The 15,001-nt window shown below is 39.9% G+C and overlaps 1 protein-coding gene across 2 annotated transcripts in view; it reads left to right on the top strand.

Moving 5' to 3' along the window:
* The window catches only part of rspo1 (R-spondin 1), a 200,274-nt gene that overhangs the window by 95,434 nt on the left and 89,839 nt on the right, over window positions 1-15,001 (top strand). The gene's annotated exons all lie outside the window — the stretch shown is intronic.

The following is a 15,001-nucleotide window of genomic DNA, read 5'->3' as shown; positions in this document are numbered from 1 at the left end:
ACTTTAAGTGGGTGTCCACAATGACTGAGAACATTGACCCCATGGAAGGACCCACATAGTCAACGTGTAATGGAGTCCAGGGTTTACCCAGCCATTCCAATCATTGTGAGAATGCTGCTGGCTGTAACTTTAGTCCTTGTTGGCTCACTGGACACTACCCTACCAACGCATCTGCATCCATTCCTGGCTCCCGGACATAACTTTTCACCAACTTCTTTATTTTGGAAATTGCTGGATGACTGTGGTGGAGTTCAGCCTGTATCTGGTGGTGCCCTTTACTCAGCACAATCACTCTTGCTTCAGATAATAATATGCCGACCCCTACAGTGATCTGGCGTCTCTGGGTCCAAAAAGATTTCATGTCTGATTGTGACAGCTCTTTGGATTCCCCCCATAAACACTGGCTGTTTCAGTTTTGCCAGGACCAAACTTTTATCATCTAAAGCCTGATACTGTCAGCTGTGACCAGAAGTGTGTCCAGAAAATTTAAAACCATCAGACTCTTCAAGTGATCGTACCACTGGTGGTAATTCTGTCAGTGGGAGGTTGTTCAATGTACCTGTATTTGTTACTTGGCCTCCCGGACTTATAACTTGTAATTAAATGCACTTAGCATTAGAGCCCACCGTGGAATTTGGCCTGAAGCTATGGGTGGCACTGCCTTATCCTCGTTAGCTAGACCTAGCAGGGGTTTGAGATTTGTTATTATTACAAATTTACTTCTGTAAAGGAATTGGTGGAATTTTCTGACTCCAAACCAAACCTTCCTTCTCTATCTGGGTGGACTTATGCTCTGTATTAGCCAAAGTCCTGGATGCATATGCTATTAGGCGTTCCTCTCCTTTGGGCCATCTATGAGCTAATATTATCCTGTGCTGTACAGGGAGACATTGCATGCCAATACCAGATCTCATTTGGGATCATAGTGTGCCAACACCTTAAAGCATGATCACTGTTTCTTCATTTCCCTGAAAGCTATGCCTTGACCAAGTGATCATTTCCAAGGCTGACTCCTTTTTAAGAGTTGATGCAAAGTTGGCAGGATGGAGTTCAGGTTATGTATGAACTTTCCATAATAATTCACCAGCCCAAAGAAAAACCAAAGGACAGACATGGGGACATCAGCAGATCTCTGTGTTTATTTTATTGTTGTTTAACTAATTAGATTTCAAATTTCAAATATCATTACATGTTTAATTAGTCACATGGTAAATGTAATATATGTATATGTCTCCCCTACTGGCTTTAATGACTGGGCCAGTAAAGCGAGTCAGAAATATTTAAAGCAAACCAAGACCTATCTGAATGTCTAATTAATGCCCTTGAGTTTTAGCTCTTGGCTCTCTCAGTCTCCACATCTCTGATTTAGGCCATTCCTTTCTTGAAAGTATTTCTGCCCTCACTGTACCAAATTCCCTTTCGTACCAAATTCCCCGAATTAAGCAGTCAGTTCAACCAAACTGAGTCTCCATTGCTTCTGATCTCTGACCTTACAGTTAATTGCATATCAACCAGCACAATGCAGACTCCCATAATGCAATCTGAGCTTCTGATTTAAAAGGGCTAATCCAAAGGTGGGACTTGGGGTTTGAACAAGGACAGGGTGAAATCTCAACATGGATTCAGGGTGGTCAAAGGGTTTGCCTTGATTTAATGTGACATTAGTTGCTATACTGCTCAAGGATTGTGATGAGCTAGAGAAAGATACCGTACTGCAGGGGAATTTAAGGAGATATTTATAGCTGCTACTAAGGCGGTATGATCAGCACTAGGCAACATTCCTGCATTCAGCTCAGGGATGCTTTAAGAAAAGTTGAGTAGAGGTGTACATTAACCAATAGCCTACTTAGGGCATCATCTTGCATCATGGTCAAGCTTATTTCATCACATCATTCCTCACACCCACTTACCTGACCAGCTTATCCATCCTTTATTCCTGTACAATCCCTGACATTTCCATTTATCTAACCCTAATTAGCACTTGCTCTCACCCATATACAATTTTGTGCTTCACCCTGATGCTCATTATCAGCAAATGCATTGCATCCAATGGGTGAACATATGCCTTTACAGATACAAACAACTCTGTTCCTTCCTCCAGGAGATGAAAAGCAAGGAAGGGGAAGAGAACATACAAAATGTTGCACAAGAGAATCTGAGCAAATGCAATGCCGTTTATGTTCATTTCTCACGTCTGCGTGGCAATTTCCATTTTCCTTGATAAGGAATAATTGGTGTGGGGTGTGTGGGCAGTCCGAGAATATGAATTGACTGTAATGGATGAGAGGATGCAAGCCTGGTTTGTATCAATTAGTGGTGTGAAAGTAGGCTAACAGAGAAATAACTTCAGCTAAGGCACCGGGGATAACTCTCTTGGGTTCCTTTAAAATAGAGTCATGGGATATTTTGTGTCCACTTGAGAGAACAGACAGGGCCTTTGACGTGTCACCTGAATGAAAGCACCTGTGTGGACAATGTAGCAATCTCTCAAACAGTATTGGAGTGTCAAACTGGATCTTCATGCTCAAAACTCTTCACTAAGTGCATGAGTCTAAACAGTGCCCTCAGTTACCTTGCTTCGGATGTCAGCTTTAAAGAAAATTAGGAAATCCTTGGATATGATTTTAAACTAGGAAATATATTGAAACATCGTTTCAATTGAGTAACTCATCGATGCTATTAGACAGTCCACTGCCCTTGAGGGAGTTGGTTTCTGGCATCCTAATACTCCCCAGTTAAGCATTCAAATCAGTGGGTTAAATTAGCACTTGCATTTTTGCCAGTTTTAATAATCCACCCACACTCAAACCTACATACCTTTGCAGTTTAAACTCTGAAAAAAAAAATGCATGCACTGAAGCTTGTAATCTTGCACTTATCAGAACATAACCAAAAATGCCAAATTTCAAAAGAACCAACAATTTATGTTTCACGAGAAGTGATTTAATAAACATTATTTCCTTATGTCATACATATTGATTCTACTTTGTGATTTGGTGTTATTGCATCTGTCCAGTTGACTGCAAAAGAAAAGATTTGGAAGAAGGTGTAGGTTACCTCATGAGCAAGTTTGCAGATGTCACTAAGATTGGTGGAGGAACAGACAGTGAAGGGGACTGTCAGAGAATACAGCAGAATATGGATAGATTGAAGAGTTGGGCAGAGAAATGACAGATGGAGTTCAATCAGGACAAATGTGAGGAGATGCATTTTGGACAATCCAATTCAAGTGCGAACAATGCAGTAAATGGAAAAGTCCTGAGGAAAATTGATGTACAGAGAGATCTGGGTGTTAAGGTCCATTCTCCCCTGAAGGTGGCAACGCAGGTGAGTAGAGTGGTCAAAAAGGCATATGGCATGCTTTCCTTCATCAGATGGGGTATTGAGTACAAGAGTTAGCAGGTCATGTTACAGTCGTATAAGACTTTGGTTCGGCTACATTTAGAATACTGTGTCCAGTTCTGGTTGCCACATTACTAAAAGGATGTGGATGCTTTGGCGAGGGTGCAGAGGAGGTTTACCAGGATGTTTCCTGGTATGGAGGGTGCGAGCTTTGAGGACTGGTTGAGTAGATTAGGATTATTTTCATTGGAAAGAAGGAGGTTGAGGGGAACCTGATTAGGGCCTATAAAATATGAGAGTTGTAGACAGGGTAGATGACAAATAACTTTTTCCCAGAGTGGAGGACTCAATTTCTCGGGGTCATGAGTTCAAAGTGAAAGGGGAAATGTTTAGGGGAGATATGCGTGGAAAGTTCTTGATGCAGAAGGTAGTGGGCCCCTGAATGCATTGCCAGTGGAGGTGGTAAGCACGGGAATGATAATGTCATTCAAGATATATCTAGACAGATACATGAATGGGCAAGGAGCAAAGGGATACAGATCCTTAGAAAATAGGCTACAGGTTTAAATAGAGGATCTGGATCAATGCAGGCTTAGTGGGCCGAAGGGCCTGTTCCTGTGCTGTAATGTTTTTTGTTCTTTGTTCTTCAACTGCATGTTTCTTAGCCCTTATAGAAAGGTTATAATGTCCATCTTTTTAGCTTTATTTCCTAGTTTCCTAACTTATACCAAGTATATCTGTAATGTAGTGTTACTTTCTTCTTAAATTTCTCTTTTTTCTTTGTCTAAGATTGTACCTGGATACTTTGTACATAAGATAGGGCCGTGGTGTTAGCAACATCATACACTTTTCACTGTATTCCAGTTTTTTGTAACTTGAGTACATGTGACAATAAGTTTTTCAAAAATGCTTCTAAATTGACTCTGAGCTGCTTGTAGGATTGACTATGAGTGGACCTGAGATGAAATTAAGATCCTGTCAGAGTTAGATATGACTCTAACAAACATAACAAGTGAAATAACATAAAAATCAGTGTTAAAGCAAATTTTCAGTGATAGACCTTTAAGTTGGTTAAAGAGAAATATGATTTCACTATAGGTCTTTATGTTTAAATAGAAGAAAATAAATTAAATTGTTTTGATCAATGCTTTAAAAATGAGGAACCAGCTTTGAACATTGAATTCTATTACTATGTCTCTGAAAACATTGGTCAAAATATCTCCTTGCAATCTACTGTTGCAACTGCATCTTAAATAATAGCAAAAAGGCTTGTGGGGCTTTGATCAATGTTCCCTCTGATTAGCACTTACTTCTTTCTTATAACGAACTTCAAGATCACTAACAATGTAAATATATACAATGTGATTTTTTTTAAAAATCCCAAGGCAATTCACAGAATAGATGGAACAGGTAGGAAAGTAATTTGGAAAATTATCTGAATATGATAATTTCAGATTATTCAGATTTGAAAAGATTAATTTTGTGGAGGTGTTTACAGACTGATTGTTCTACAAAGCATAAATATTTATAGCTCCAAGGAAGCCATTTAGCCTTTTCTGTCCATGTTGCTATTTTCTAGAGCAATTCAAGACCACTTCCATTGTCCTGGTCTTCGTTCATAACCCTTATACTCACCAATTCACAAATCATAGAACCCATGCAGTGTGAAAGCAGGCCATTTGACCCTCCAAAGAACATCGCACCCAGACCCATCCCCTTGAACTGTACCTGTAACCCTGCATTTCCCATGGCTATTCCACCCAGCTGGCACATCCATAGACACTATGGGCAACTTAGCATGGTCAGTCCACCCTTACCTGCATATCTTTGGACTATGGGAAGAAAATAGAGCACAAACAGGAAACAATGCAGACACAGGGAATACATGCAAACTCCAGACAGACAGTTGCCCAGGGTTGGAATCGAACTCAGGTCTCTGGCACTGTGAGGCAGCAGTGCGAGCCACTGTACCTTGTGTTCCTTTGTGTTTGACTAAAAGTCATTCATACAATGACAGTCTTATGACACTGGAGCAAACTGAACACAAGGACAGATGCCAAACCAGGAGATCTATAAGTTGTGGAAAATGTCCCTAAAAATCCTGAAAGACAATCAAACGTATTCATAAAAAAATGTAACTAACCAGAAACTGGTTATGTGTTGACTTTTGAACTTTTCTTTGTGAGGAAAGAAAGAACAGAAATGAAGGAGGGGGCAAAATGATGGAAAGAGAAAATAAAGACAGGGAGAGAGGGTGAGCTGGGAGAATTGGATGTGGAGGTGGCGATAAATAAGTGCAGCAAGGTGGGAATGAATTGATGCAAAGTAACTGGCATCAACCAGTTTTGAGAACAGAACAATGACATACAACAGCATTATGTGATAGAATCATTATAACTGGACAAAAAAGCTGTTGTACTCAATTCAAATAAATAAAACTAATTCTGTTGCTGTTCTATTCAATTGAAGAAAGGTGTCAGCTGAATTTACAATTAGAAATGGATTTGCTTTTGCTATTGTCACAATGGAACTCATGACATACAAAGAATTAAACCCAACACGATTTATTGTGATTGGATTTTCTCATAGTTGTAATTTATTTATGCAAGGCAGATCATCATGAAAGCATTATAATTCTGTGTATTCATCATGAATTGAATACAATCTTAATGTCTCATTAACAGGGTTATATGATTAAATACAATTGTGTTTAGACTAGATTTTTATTATCTTGGATTTAGAAAGTTAGGTGTTTATTTAATTGAATTGTTTAAAATAAAGGAGTTGATCATTTCTCTCCATCCAAACTATTTCACCTCATTTACAATTCCAAAACAAATGGGCTCGCATCAAAATTAGAGTAAGACATTTTAAAGATTATGTCAAAAAGCACTTTTTGATACACTATAATGTGAAATTGCCCTCCCATCCCTCCTCCAACCACTGACCTTGAGCTCATCTCCTTCCCAGGGTTGTTGAGGTTGGATCAACTGTAAGTGTTAAAACTGAGATTAATAGATTTTACTTGGGAAAGGGATTACAGGCAATGGAAGCATGATAGGTAAAATGGGTATGAAGATACAAATGAGTCATTGTCCAATGGAATGACAGGAAAGGATCAATGACCTGAGGGGACTTCTCCTGTTTCTATCTTCCTAGTTATTGTGGAATAAAGGATTAACTATATCTTCGCTCGAATAATAGCTACTGAGCATATGTGTAAGGAGTCATGCCATGTTAATGTCAGATCACATGGTACTGGGACCAAAGTGTGTTGAGTTCCAGAGATGTACTCTCTTACTATCTCATCTATATAGTTGTACTTAATAAAGCTAGCTGCTTTGTTCACTGCCATGGTTGGTTGTACCTTCTATCAACAACCCAGACACGATCTTACTACCCCCAAAGCCCAGGAGGCAGTACCAAGAACAACAGAAAGGATGATTTACAGTAGCAGAAGAAAGCATCAGAAAACATTATAAAGGCATGTTTTAAGGAAAGAGAGAAAGTAGGTCAGGAAAAGGAGCTCCATATGCAATAGAGCACAAGGACATGTTAAAACAGATCTAACATGTGTAGAAAGTAAAATTTCAGGAATTAGAAACATTCCATGTTACTTGACAGAGATGAACAATTGGAATTGGTTGTCAGGAAAGGATTGTATTAAAACACTGGAGTCATTTAGGAAATTAAAGGACCAGATCAAATAAGCTAGAACAGCTTTCCTCATTCTCACTGACTATATGACAGAACTGACAGGCAGTCCCACTGGGCTCAAGCTGAATAAATGTCACATGTAAAGCAGCAACAGGACATGTGTCACACATAACAACAAATACCGGGAACAGATTTTAAGGCTTACGGGTGAAGTCATAAACCACAAAATGGCGCAGCTTACTAGCAACTGATTTCTTCATCAGTACTGCCAAACCCCATCGTGCGAAAATCAAGTGACTGATACTTTTCTGCAAAGTTCATCTGTTATTATTTAAGTCTTTCTCATGTCTGAGAAAAGTGTGCCAGGTACTTAGTGAAGCACAAGGGTAATCATGCCTCATTAATATTTTCATAATTTTCTCAACTTTCACATATCTCTCCGCAACAGTTATTGGTTACTAATGTTACTAATGAGAAAACAACTATCAAAATTCAATAAATGTTATAGTTGTTACCGCTTCGTGCAAGAGTAATTTGTCTGCTTTACTCCCAGTAATCACAGTGTGGCAACGGAGCAGAGCTTACAGTACTCTGGCTTTCATGGCAGTAAGAGAGCAAATGGGTTTGCTGTTGCTGGGCTTCTGATATGTTTGTTGCAATAGAAATTCAGTTGCGGGTTCAATCACCACTAAACATCAAATAATTCAGAATATTATTTTAAGTTGTGATTTTGGCAAAGATTTGTACCTCAGGTTATGAATCAGGTTGTAAGATTGCTCACTGAGATGATAGGTTTGTTCTCAGACATTTTGCTACCATGCTAAGTAACATCATCAGTGAACCTCCAATGAAACACTGGTGTTTGCTATTTATCTGTTTTTATTAGAGTGGCGGTGGAAAAGCACAGCAGGTCATGCAGTATTCGAGGAGCAGGAAAATCAATGTTTTGGGCAGAAGCCCTTCATCTTGATGAAGAGCTCCTGCCCTAAAAGTTGATTTTCCTGCCCCTCGGATACTGCCTGACCTGCTGTGCTTTTCCAGCACAACTCTAATCTTGACTCTGATCTCCAGCATCTGCAGTTCTCGCTTTCATCATTTATCTGTCTGGGTCTGTTGTAGTGGGTGATATCACTTCAGGTTCTTTTTCTGAGAGGTTGGTAAATGGGGTCCAAATCATTACATTTGTTAATGGAGTTCTCGTTTGAATGCCAGTCCTCTAGGAATTACCATGCGTATCTTTGTTTAGCCTGTCACAGACAAACTCGTGTCTCTCTTCATCTGTGTGTATGGATACTAGTGATAGTTGGTTATGTCTTATGATGGCTAGTTGGTGCTCATGTATCCTGGTGGCTAGTTATATTCCTGTCTGCCCAATGTAATGTTTGTTGCAGTCCTTGCAGGTTTTTTTGTATGTGAGGTTCATTCTGCTGTTCGATGGTAGGTTTATGGGCTACCATAATGCCTAGGGGCTGCAGTAGTCTGCTTGTCATCTTTGAGATGTCTTTAATGTATGGCAGGTTGGCTAGAGGGGCGTGTTGTGTCTTCTTGTTTAGGTTTGTTGTGTGGGAATCGATGGACTATGCTTATCGGGTAACTCTTGTTCCTGAATATATTGTACACGTGTTTTCCTTGGCTTCTCATAGTTCCTGGGTGCTGAAGAGTGTTGTGGCTCATTTAAATAATGTTCTGATGTAGCTCCATTTGTAGGTGTTGGGAGGATTGCTCCTGCAGTTGAGTATTTGGTCAGTGTGTATAGCTTTCCAGTACATGCTGGTCTGTGGCTCTACATTGGCTTTGTGTTCTCCCGTGACATCGAAGAAGAGGAGTCTATTGTTCTCTTCCTCTTTGGTTAACTTTATACTGGTCAGAATGTTGTTATGTGTTTGTGTGCTTCTTCTCATTTGCTGCGTTTCATGATGACAAAAGTGTCATCCATGTAGTGGAGCCAAAGCTTTGGCAGATCGTAGGAAGTGCTGTTCATTCTAACCTCTGCATAACTGCTTCTGCTAAGAGTACTGGTATTGGTGATCCTATTGGTGTCCCATTGATTTGTTTGTAGATCATGTCATTGAAGGTGAAGTGGGTTGAGAGGCACAGGTGGACTAGTTTGCGGACGCTGTCCTTGCTGATGGAGTTGATGCTGTCAGGTGTATTTGTCCTTGATTAGTCTAGCAGTGAGGCCAGTGTTTCTTTGGCTAGGGTGAGTTTATTGATGTGAATAGGGCTGTCAGGTTAAAGGAAACCATGGCCTTGTCATACTCTACCATGGTGTCTTTGATACTGTTAGGAATTGCTGGTTGGAGTGGCGTGAGTCTTCTACTAGGTGTTTCAGTTTGTGTTGCAGTTCCTTTGCTCATCTGTATACCAGTATACTGGAAAGTGAGACTATGGGTCTGAGGGGACTCCTTGGTTATGTACCTTTTGTAATCCATAGAAATGGGATGTATTGGATCCTTCAGGTTTCATTCTTTGGAGGTCTGTCTTGTTAATTTCACCAGTCTCATGAAGTTTCCTCAAGGATTCTGTAAGACAGTTTTCTGGCTGTGAAGTCGGGCCCATTGCTATGGCTGAAAATGGGAAGCCTTCAGAAAGAGATAACAAGAGTCCAGTGAAAGTATATTCCTGTTAGAGTGAAAGGCAAGGCTGGGAATGCTGGATGACCAAAATTCAGGTTTTGGTCAAGAAAAAGAAGGAAACATGTATCAGGTATAGACCTGCCCAAAACGTCAATTCTCCTGCTCCTTGGATGCTGCCTGACTTGCTGTGCTTTTCCAGCAACACATTTTTCAGCTCTGATCTCCAGCATCTGCAGTCCTCACTTTCTCCTAGTTGATTTTAACCTACTGTGAATCCTCTTGCAAGGATGCCTTCCTTGAAGAAGCTCTCTTCCTCCCTCTACAAGGATTCTTGAAGAAGGGCTTATGCCCGAAATGCCGATTCTCCTGCTCCTTGGATGCTGCCTGACCTGCTGCACTTTTCCAGCAACACATTTTTCAGCTCAGGTATGGACAGCAGAGATCAGGTGAATCTTTAGGAGAGTATAAAGGCAGTAGGAGTATACTCAAGAGGAAAATCAGGCCAGCAAAAAGGGGACATGAGGCAAAGATGGTTAAGGAGAATCCAAAGGGATTCTATAAATACATTAAGGATAAAATGATAACTAGGGAGAGAATAGGGCCCCTCAAAGATCATCAAGGCTGTCCTTATATGGAACCGCAGGACAGGGGGGAGATACTAAATAGGTATTTTGCATCAGTGTTTGCTGTGGAGAAGGAAACAGAAGATACAGAATGTGGGAAATAGATGGTGACATCTGGAAAAATGTCCATATTGCAAAGGAGGTGATGCTGGATGTCTTAAAACACAAAAAGGTGGATAAATCCCCAGGACCTGATCAGGTGTAGCTTAGAATTCTGTGGGAACCTAGTGAAGTGATTGCTGGGCCCCTTGCTGAAATATTTGTATCATTGATAGTCACAAGTGAGGTGCCAGAGGTCTGGATGTTGGCTAACGTGATGCCACTATTTCAGAAAGGTTGGAAGGACAAGCTAGGGAACTATAGACCGGTGAGCCTGACATCAGTGGTGACCACGTTGTTGGAGGGAATCCTGAGGGACAGGATTTACATGTATTTGGAAAGGCAAGGGCTGATTAGGGATAGTCAACATGGCTTTGTGCGTGGGAAGTCATGTCTCATGAACTTATTCGAGTTTTTGAAGAAGCAACAAAGAGAATTGATGAGGGCAGAGTGGTGGGCATGATCTATATGGTCTTCAGTAAGGCGTTCAACAAGTTTTCTTATGGTAAACTGGTTAGCAAGGTTAGCTCACATGGAATATGGGGAGAACTACCCATTTGGATACAGAACTGGCTTAAAGGTAGAAGACAGAGGGTGGTGGTGGAGGATTGCCTTTCAGACTGGAGGCCTGTGACCAGTGGTATACCACAATAATTGGTGTTGTGTCCGTTGCTTTTCATCATTTACATAAATGATTCAGATGTGAACATAAGAGGTATAATTAATAAGTTTGCAGATGACACCAAAATTGGTGGTGTAGTGGGCAGTGAAGAAGGTTACCTCAGAGTACAACGGGATCTTGATCACATGGGCCAATGGGCCGAGGAGTGGCAAATGGAGTTTAGATAAATGTGAGGTGCTACGTTTTAGGAAGGCAAATCAGGGCAGGACTTATACACTTAATAGTGAGGTCCTGGGGAGTGTTGCTGAACAAAGAGACCTTGGAGTGCAGGTTTCTAGTTCCTTCAAAGTGGAGTTGCAGGTAAACAGGATAGTGAAGAAGGTGTTTGGTATGCTTTCGTTTATTGGTCAGAGTACTGAGTATGGGAGTTGGGAGGTCATGTTGTGGCTATACAGGACATTGGTTGGGCTATTTTTGAAATATTGTGTGCAATTCTGGTCTCCCTTCTATTGGAAGGATTTGCAAAATTTGAAAGGGTTCAGAAAAGGTTTACAAGGATGTTGCCATGATTGGAGGGTTTGAGCTATAGGGTCAGGCTGAATAGGCTGGGGCTGTTTTCCCTGGAGCATTGGAGTCTGAGAGATGTCCTTATAAAGGTTTATAAAATCATGAGGGCATGGATAGATTGAATAGACAAAAATCTTTCCCCTGGGGTTGGGGAGTCCAGAACTAGAGGTTTAGAATGAGAGGGGAAAAAAATTAAAAGGGACCTAAGGGGCAACTTTTTCACACAGAGGGTGGTGTGTGTATGGAATGAGTTGTCAGAGGAAGTAGTGGAGGCTGGTACAATTACAGCATTTAAAAGGCATCTGGATGTGTATATGAATAGGAAGAGTTTAGAGGGATATGGCCAAGAGCTGACAAATGGGGATTAATTTAGGATATCTGGTCAGCATGGTTGAATTGGACCAAAGGGTTTATCTCCTTGATGAGGGCAGAGTGGTGGACGTGATCTATTTGGATTTTGTAAGGTGTTCTGTACATCTCTGTGACTATATGATGGCCACAGGCAACAGGCTCTATTTGGGAATGTTGTGAAAGGAACAGACATTGTCTGTTAGGCTGTGGAAGGTGAGAAATTATCCATTTTGTCAACAAGAATATCAGCAAAGCTCTACTTTGACCAAAACAAATGGCAAACTTCCAGTCATCATTACAGAGATATAGCATTTCCAGCAATTAAAGCAGCATTGGGATACTTTTGAATTAACAAACCTTAAATTAACAAGGTACTGTATATACTTAAGTAACAGTCAATCTCATATAAAAGTCAACCCCTATTTTTGGCTAAAAAGTCTGGAATTTTTCATGTATCTCTGTAAAAGTTGACCCCAGTTCTTCACAGATGACAGATCGACATTTATGAGTCAGTCTGCCAGCTGTCTCACTCGGCTCCAGATAGCCAGAATTACTGCAATTTGTTGGGCTTTCTTCCTTTATTCGTTTAGAGCTCAATTGGGCTTCTGCTAATGATACAGTATGAATTTTGACAGGCATGAATTTCAGCCCCTCAAAAGTAGTATCTATGTAACAGTTGACCCCATAACTTTAACTTTAAAAAGTAGTCAAAAAATTCAACTATTACTTGAGTATGTACAGTAGATTATCACCTTACAAACTAACGGCAGGTGATCTAATATTCCAAGAAAGATTTGCTTTCAGAAGTGGGCCAAATAAATAATTGAAAAAGACTTCTTCAAGTACAGAATTATTTCCAAACTAGATACTAAATGATGAGCTAAACAATTAAATATGCAATTTTATTCAATAATGTCTACAGCTTATGGTATTACAGCTCTCATCAAGGCATAAAACAAGGCACAGATACATTTGATAAAACTCTGCAAACTTCCAACAAGTACATGAACTGAAAGCATTCAAACCATCCTCTTTTAAGAATTTTAAGCATCTGGTTTGTCATTCTGGGAATGCAATATTTAAGTTTGATTCGTGAAAACCTGTGACTGGAACTTTTAAATTAAAATCTTTAAAAAAAATTGTCATTAGAATTACTGTAAGTCTTTGTCAGAATTATTGCAGTCCAAAGAAGATTTAACATTGGAGAAAAATAGTCAAATTGTTCTTGGAAGCAGAATGGAAGAAAAATGGCAGCAAAATCCTGAGAGAAGAACAGTGTAACGTAATTTATTCAGTTTATGTGTGGTATATAAAACACAAAGACCTGCACAACAAGCCACAAAAAGAGGAGGCTAGATAGCAGATTCTAAGTGTCAGTATCAGTGCTATAGAATAAGAAAGCTTCCCAGCTGCAAGAAATACCCAGCGACCAAAAAAGGTAATGCCTGTAAATTATGAAGCCTGCAGACCACCCAGACTTGAGTGCAGAAACTTGTGTGGTGTAGAAGTAGTGGTAAAGGTAATTGCATATATGAACATACATATGTTAACTATGGAGAAAAACAAAGCTGTGATGGGGATATTTTGCATAAAGTAATGGTTCTAAAGGATTGATGTAGACAGCTATATTAAGCCAATAATGTTATACAGATTTGCTAAGGAGAAAGATAGGACATCTTCGAATCTTGTGGAGAGAAGATTATATCCTAGGTTTCCTTATAGTCCCAGCATGATGTAACTTGCACCGGATTGCTGATACGCAACTGGTTTAAGACAAACACCTCTCCTTATTAAGGCTCACTAGTGATTTTCTTCTTGCACTGTCAAAAAATAAACCATAGACCCAAACAAAAGCAAAAGGACCGCAGAAGCTAGAAATCAGAAACAAAACCAGGAACTGCTGGAAAAACTCAGCTGGTTTGGCAGCATCTGAGGAGAGAAAGCAGAGTTAGTGTTTCAGGTACAACTGAACCTTCTTCCATTAGAAATGATCAAATGGGGCTGCGTTGGTTTTAAATTTTGAACCCAACATCTGGTTGCACATGTACACTGAGTGCTCCAAGCTGTACAAGAAGCCAATGTTTCCATTTGTATCAGTACAATCTCACTAACATTCTTGTGTGCTATTGTACAGAGTGCATCAATCTCATTTGCAATTGCAATAATTTTAGTAATGGTGTGTTAATTTTCGATGTATTCCTCTAACATCTGCTGAACAGAACACAGATAGAAATAAAGAAACTTTTGCTAGCATGCAAGACAAATTAACACCTTATATAATGTCATGATAAATGCTTCATTCAACCTGAAAGGGCATCAAGCTAGTCTTGAATGGAATAATTTCAAAATGTCACATGACACTTTTGTGGCTTGGAGATTTTGGAGTTAATTATCACTGACTCATTCTAACGGTTAATAGGATGACAAAAGGATTTCTGAAACTATACTTGGAATTTTACCTCCAGGAACACATTTCGGCAGCTCCTAATAAACATCACCAGCACTGATTCAGCAGCTGATCATTCAGCTCTGCAGGTAAACCTCAGAATAATGTTCTGACATTGGAAGATAGCTTTACAAATTATAGGAACCACCTGTGAGGCTTCATTTCTACTGTTTCATTCGTCATTATTGGGCTGATGCAGCACCATCACTAACACAGCGTAAAAAAAAAGCTCAATTTATCTCTATTAGTGATAATGCTCCATACAGTCCTCCTTCAAAGCTGCTTCATCTAACCCTGCAAGGTACAGTATCACTGCACTGAGCAAATATGATATGACTGGCAGCAGATACAACACGAGGAATGAACATAATGTTTTAGAACTGCATCATGTTGTGTTGGATAGGCAGCTTGGCCATTTGTCTTTCAGAATGTAGCAGATGGATTCTTGAAAGGAATAAGCAACCTATAAAAGCAAAGTTTTTCTAAAATGCTATAAGAGACCACACTTGAAGTATTGTGTACAGATTTGATCTCTCTTACCAGAAGAAGTATATATTTGCCTTGGAGGGTGTGTAGTAAGTGTCCACAAAACTGATTTCTAGGATGAAGAGACTGTTCTTTGAGAAGATGTTGAAGTTTAAGAGGAGCAGTCATGTTCCATGAGGTTTCTTAGAGGCTGGCACATGTCCGATGCCAATGCCCAGGAATGAAGGGTACA

Source organism: Chiloscyllium plagiosum, unplaced genomic scaffold, assembly GCF_037043375.1.
Source record: "Chiloscyllium plagiosum isolate Xiang-an unplaced genomic scaffold, Cpla_swu_hap1 HiC_scaffold_30, whole genome shotgun sequence".
NCBI classification, from domain to species: Eukaryota; Metazoa; Chordata; class Chondrichthyes; order Orectolobiformes; family Hemiscylliidae; genus Chiloscyllium; species Chiloscyllium plagiosum.
The sequence above is the reverse complement of the archived record's forward strand: the minus strand, read 5'-3'. Positions and strand labels throughout refer to the sequence as shown.